Source organism: Vicugna pacos, chromosome 30, assembly GCF_048564905.1.
Source record: "Vicugna pacos chromosome 30, VicPac4, whole genome shotgun sequence".
NCBI classification, from domain to species: domain Eukaryota; kingdom Metazoa; phylum Chordata; class Mammalia; order Artiodactyla; family Camelidae; genus Vicugna; species Vicugna pacos.
Window position 1 is genome coordinate 22,572,553 of NC_133016.1, and position 6,870 is coordinate 22,579,422.

General features: G+C 45.6%; 1 long non-coding RNA gene across 2 annotated transcripts; it reads right to left on the reverse strand.

Annotated features, from left to right (window-relative positions):
• Positions 1-360: 360 nt before the first annotated feature.
• LOC140690467 (uncharacterized) lies at positions 361-6,176 on the reverse strand. Of its 2 annotated transcripts, XR_012065765.1 has the most exons (3): positions 5,647-6,176; positions 1,495-1,660; positions 361-571 (listed from the first exon to the last, which is right to left on the reverse strand). It is a non-coding gene; the product is annotated as an uncharacterized lncRNA (long non-coding RNA). The 2 variants fall into 2 exon arrangements; XR_012065764.1 differs by lacking the exon at positions 1,495-1,660.
• Between the last annotated feature and the right edge of the window lie 694 nt (positions 6,177-6,870).

The window sequence follows — 6,870 nt, forward strand, 5'->3', positions numbered from 1 at the left end:
AAGGTTCCATCTCAGGGAATTGTGAGTATTAGACTGGCCGGGACGTCAGATCCCTGCTCTGCTGTGAGTAAGGGACTATCATTCCATTTTGCAGATGAGCCAACTGAGATAAGGAGACCAAACCATTCTGACTTCAAAGAATTGAGAAAAACACGCAGCTTCAAGGACCACTTCTGGGCTAACAGCAAGAGCACTGGAAAGATTCATCCAGAACGAGCCCTGTTTATGCCTTAAGTTGCCTGTATGTGTGTCCCGATGGGATCTGGAGACAGTCGGTGTAAAATATGAGTGGTTCCAATGCATTCTTCTCACTCTTTCTGTAAATAAAAAATAAATGCCAAATAACCACATCAGGCCCCGTTGTTTGATAGCCTCTCTCCTGGTATTTAATTTTATTTCGTCACATAAAGTGAGGGGGACGGTGGGGCTGGAAGGGTGAGGGGGAAGCAGCCGACGTCTGTCATAGTACAGTCTCATTGGTTAACACCTGAGGGGAAAGTGACTGAAAAGAACTTAATTCAAAAAATCCTTTAGGCACACAGGAGCTTCTTCCAACCAGTAAGTCAGACAGCTATGGAGAGAGAGACATCAATAAATAATCAGCCGGCTTAGACTTTTAAATGGGAATCCCAGCATCACCACCCAAAGGTAAATTGCATCTTTTCCACCAGCCTCGGAGCAGAGCTTCATGCTTGTGTGGACCGAGGAGCTTTGCTCGTTGCAAATGCAACCCAATCTTTCTTTCTAATAAGATATATGGCTCCTATCCTTGTATATTTCACATATATTTCATGTATAATAGAAAATGTAGGCAATATATAGCTATAGATCTACGTGTCCTGTTATCTGTCTGCCTATATCTCCTACATGCCCTATGTCATATATATATGTATATATGAATATATATTTGTATATGTATGAATATATATGTATTATATGTGTGTGTATATAGATATAGATATAGATATAGATATATAGAAGGGTTTCTGTCCTCAGAAACCCCAAGAAGCATCTTTGTCACTCTGTTTCACCCTGTTTTTCATGAGTTTCCTTAAACATCACCCCTTGTGAACAGCTGGGGTGAAGTGGGAGGGGTCTGGAGCAGGGAGGAGCGATCCTTAAGTCCTGTCCCCTGAGCCAAAAGAAGTCCCCCTTTGAACTCCGAGGAGTCCCAAACTTCTCCCAGGAGTGGTGCCATATTTCAGATCCGATTGGGAATATTTTTCTTCCCACACTCAGAGTCACCCACCCTCACAGATTTGATTTTGCAGCCAAGGATGCGGGTTCCTAGGTGCTACTAGGGAGCAAGCTCCGGGCGTTCTGAGCCCTATGCGTCTGCCTGGCAGATGTGAGCATTGTGGGCAAAGCCGCCCCAGGGCATCCATCACTGCCCCGCATGTGCTTTATGAAGTCACCTGGGAACCTGAAGCCAGCTCACACTGCTAACAGTTTCTTACTGCTTGTAATTTTCTCCCAGAGTGTCTACATCCTCGCCCCTTTGAAAGCAATCTGACTGCGAGTCTTCCTCAGTGCACAGGCCGGAGAAGCTGCGAGCAAGGGCTGCTTCTTCACCTGCAGAAGGCACCTGTTGCAGGGAATCCGGGAAAATGGCAGCCCCATTCCTCTTTGCCTGTCCTGCTCGCGGTGGGGTGGCCACTTCCTGTAAAGGAGGGTCCCCATCCCAGAGCAGAAAGGAGAGGTCAGATGGGGGTGTGTGTGTGACTTTTCTGGGGCCATCATGTGTGCCTGGTGCAGTGAGAGAGCCCAGGGGACACCGAAGCCAGGGGTTTGACTGCCTGGTTCACTGGCCAGAGGTAACTGAGAAGTAAGTATAGAATCCACACTGGATTTCCAAAACTTAGTGCCCTCCTCCAACAAAAATAGAATATAAACTATCTTATTAAGATTTTTATGTTGATTACATGTTGAAATAACATGTAAATATGTTGGACATGTTGAGTTAAATAAAATATAGTATTAAAATTAATTTTACCTGTTTTGTTTCAATGTTTAGAATGTGACTACTAGAAAATTGAAAGTCACATGTGTGGCTTGCACTATGTTTCTACTGAACAGCATAGTATTAAATCAACCCTTTAATTATTCACAGGAAGATAACTTCAAATTTCTATCTTCAAAGCTAAACATCAATGTTTGTATATTGTCATTACAAAATAATTTTTATCACAAAATATTCCATAGATACACAAAGCCTGTGTAACATATAGTACAATTTAGAGAACAGGAAATGAACACCTGTGCAACCACCATCCAGTCAAAGCAACCAAAGTACCCGATGTCCCCTGTCTGATCACACCTCTCTCTGTCCCTGATCAGAGTCAGTTTCCTGATCAGGCAAGTACCCTTATTAAATTGACACTGCCCTTTAATTAAATTATAATTTTAATTTTGAGACATTATTAAAAATTCAGAAAGTACCAATAATCATTTGACAAACACTTGGGGCACAATCACCCTGCACTGATTATTGTGAATATATTGTCCTGTATGTTTCTCATTGAATAAAACCAAGAGGGCACGACAGGTCAAGATGGAGCTGTCTTTTCATTGCAGACCACCACACCCCAATCCCAGGCACCCTGGTTGTATTTCTACAACAAGGTGTTAGTGTATGACAACTGCAAGGTCAGACACTCAGCTGGCACCTGGCCCCAGGGGTAGAGAGGAGATTCTTTTTTTTTTTTTTAATTAAAAAATTTTTTTTATTGAAGTCTAGTCAGTTTACAATGTTGTGTCAATTTCTGGTGTACAGCACAATACTTTAGTCATACATGAATATACATATATTTGTTTTCATATTCTTTTTCACTGTAAGCTACTACAAGATATTGAATATAGTTCCCTGCTCTATACAGTATAAACTTGTTTATCTATTTTATATATACCAGTCAGTATCTGCAAATCTTGAACTCCCAATTTATCCCTTCCCACCCCCTTCCCTCTCCTAGTAACCATAAATCTGCTTTCTGTGTCCGTGAGTCTGTTTCTGTTTTGTAAATAAGTTCATTTGTCTTTAAATGTCCATCGACGGATGACTGGATAAAGAAGTTGTGGTATATTTAAACAATGGAATACTACTCAGTCATAAAAAATAATAAAAACAATGCCATTTGCAGCAACATGGCCCCAGAGAATGTCATTCTAAGTGAAGTGAGCCAGAAAGAAAAAGAAAAAATCCATATCATATCACTCAAGAGAGGAGATTCTTGAAGGGCGTATACATCCAGACAGAAATCTGCAAACTTTGTTTACTTATTTACCTATGTACTTATAAATAACAACTGCATATATTTAAGGAGCACAGCATGACGTTGTGATGTACATGTACGACACAGTCAAGCTAATTAACATACCCTCCTCACAGAGCTACCATTTTTATGCATTTACTTTTTGAAGTGAGAGCACCTGATGCCTGCCCTCTTAGCAAACTCCCAGCATAAACCGCAGTGTGATTAATTACAGTCACCATACTGTACGTGAGATCTGTAGACTTACTCATCCCTGCGTGACTGCAACTCTGTACCTTTCGACCAGCACCTCATCTCCCATTTCCCCCATCTCCCCCCCACCCCGGGTAACCACCCTTCGACTCTCTGCTTCTGTGTATTCCACTTTTCAAGCTTCTGCATTTAAGTGAGATCATGCAGTATTTTCCTCTCTGTGTCTGGCATATTTCACTTAGCATGTCTTCTAGGACATCCACGTTGTCACAAATGGCAGGGTCTCCTTTTTAAAAGGCTGAATAATATCCCATTGTATGTATGTACCATTTTTTCATTCATCTATGGACAGACCCTTGGATTATTTCCATACCATGGCTCTTGTGAATAATGCTGCAGTGAACTTGGGAGTGTTGATATGCCTTTGTGGTGCTGAAGAAATCGCCAGATTCTAAAAGTTGCTGGGACTTAGCATGACCTAATTGCTTCATGGAGTCTTTGACCCTTAGTCGCACACAGGACATTAGAAATCAGTTATGATGGAGGCCAGAGGAGTTGAATGGTTGGTCTAAGTTCACCCGCTCGGTGAGGTCAGAGCCCAGACTAGCACCTGGCAGTGACTTCAAGACAGGCTCAGCTGTCACCTATGTAAATCATCAAAACCACAGCCCTCTTCATGCTGGAATATCCAGGCTGGGTACATGGAATCGTAGGTTGGGTTTTCTAGAAGCTGAAGAAAACCCTTTCAGACATGAGAAGCATTTACTGAATCTACTGTCCCTGGCCAGGAAGCCTCCACCACTTGGCATCACACACTTTTCTTGGCTGCCGGTGGGTCCCTCTGGTCATTTCTCTGAAGATAGAGGTGCTCGCTGCTCACGCTGTCTCTGGAGGTGAAGGAAGTGGGGAACCCAGGCTAACTGAGCAAACTCTGTTTTTGCCTTTTGTTTCTTTTTAATAGATATGTGAAAACATTATTTTCTGGTGATTTGTGTCTGACCTAAATATGAGTGGTAAAAAAAAAAATCTATCCACCAGGGATTTTGTTGGGTTCCAGTTAATAGAGTTTTTTTACTTTGTTGATACTCATCTGTGGCCCGAGTCATCCGTGCCAGGAGCCAGGAGCCCTCCATAAAGAAACGTGAGAATAAAAAGAAACGTTCACCACAGAAGTAGCTGTTCCCAGAAGTGGGACAATTGAAAGACCCAGTCCGTGGGTGGGTTTGAACTGAGGACTTCGGACGAGAGGCTCAACTTGGCTGACAGTAAGAAGGCCAGCGACAGAGTCCCTGTCCCTCCAGAGTCTGCAGTCCTTATGTAAATAAAGATCTCACACTAACTGTGTGCAGCTCTGTCTCTTCAAATAGACCATAAGCTCCTCGAGACGGGGATTGGGACTCTTGCCATAGCTTGCCATATCCTCCTCTGCACACGGAAGATGCCTGAACATTTTTGTGCAATAAATAATATTAACAATGCAATTAAAATGTACGGCCCTGGCTGTGGAAAACTCCTTATCTCACAGCGGAACAGTTGGCTTGTGGGGGGTCCCTTCCCTGTTCTGGACAGAAGGATGCACAGTAATGCCAAGGAAAATCACAACAGCCATTGGTGACTGCTCAGGAGGAACGGGCCAGGTGGAGGGGGGAAGGCGCGGAAGGGAGAAGGAGCATGTGTGTTCTGCAGAAACCTCGAAACAATCAAAGCCACAAATGCCTCTTCTTATAAACACACGGTGCGAGGCAGATGTTTATCCAGACAACCCGGAGAGAAAAAGCCAGCAAAAGCCGGAGAGATTCACGCTCCACAAACAAGGGATTTCCTGGGGGAAGGAGTGGCAGGTAATGGGTTCTGCAAATTTCTCCTCCTGATAACTACATCACAGACTAAGTCCAAGGAGACTTTGTCTTCCTATTGAAACCTTATTTAAATACTGCCGCCTATTTCAGGCGGAATGGCTGTTGTATTGGCTGGTGTTGGGCTATTCTCTCAAACCTTTATGAAGCACGCGGGGAAGAAATAGACAGCCCGTGCCTCGGTGGGAGTGGGGAAGCATCCCATTGGGAATTGCCCTCCTGATAGCCTTCAAGAGTCAGCCTTTCCCGCTTCTGATTAGTGGCCTTCACCCAAGTAAAGCTGCAGAGAAAACGAGCCATGCCTGCTTCAAATCAGCAGAATTTCTTACCATTTGTACAGTGTGGCCACTCTCTCCATCCTTCATCATTGAATTACTTATGCAGCAACTCTCTCAACGTCACGACGGTCTTTGCAATGAAGTTGCTCTGCGTGGTCCCTCCTGGGTATGATTTTCTCTCCCTGGATTCTTATCAGGCAGAGCAAAAAGCCCAGGACGGGGAGTCGAGGCTTTCAAATGCTGGCCCCCACCTGGCCAGTTTCTTGTGTGACTCGGAAACATGAACTCCCCTTTCTGGCCCTTGGTTTCTGCATGTCTCAAGCAATAGAGGAAGTGATCCCTGGCTCCCAGAATCCCGGAAATGCTGAGGATGTGCTCAAGCAAAGTCTAGCGGCTCATTTTCCTCAACCTATTGGGTTAGGCATTCCTGAGCCAAATACTCCTGCAAGACCTGGGAAAATCCATCTAGTTTTGGCCTCGAGGCAGGAGCTGCTGACCAGAACCAGAGCTCTTCTCAGAAAGCTGAGGTGCCTTCTAGCAAAGGCGAGGGGTCCGGGCTGCCATTCTCACCCCCTCCAGAACACACACAGCCTCCCGCATTCAACTATATTCACTGAGCAGCTATTCTGTGCCAAGGGCTGTGCTTGGCAAGGGGATTGTGACATCAGGCCTGGTTCCCAGCTTCACTGAGCTCACAGCCTCATGGGGAGACCCCGCTTTAAACCAGTCACCTCAACACAGGGTTACACAGTGAGAGGCGAAGACGGGAGTCCAGGGAGGCGACTGGAAGTCAATGTCATGAAAAGCTGGAAATGTTCACCTCTCACCAGCTTTCTCTGAAGGAACGGGTGGTGGAAATGGCTGGGACCTACGCTGAGCCCTTCCCAGAGTCTGGTCGAATTTCCTTCCTCCCTCCTGGGGGCCTTTCTGCTTTCCTGCCAGGCAGGGAAGCCCCTGAAGAGCATGCGGTTAAGGAGGTAAAGCCCTGGAGGAAACGGCAGTGGTATTGACATTTCTGGTGTTTTCCACGTGCTCTGAGGCCAAGTGCGGTGCGTGGTTGGGTGGGAGGACTGGGGACAGTGCGAAAGCCCTGGGGGCACGCACCCGCCTGGGGCGGGAGGGAGGTCACCCCCGGTGGGGCTGGGTGTCCGGAGGGGGAGCAGGGGACGGCCCCAGGACAGAGCCCGATTTATTCACTGTCTGGGCTTGGTCCCAGCCGGCCCTCTGCTCAAGCTTGGTAAATCCTCCAGTTTGTAGTCGTTTTTATTAGCAATT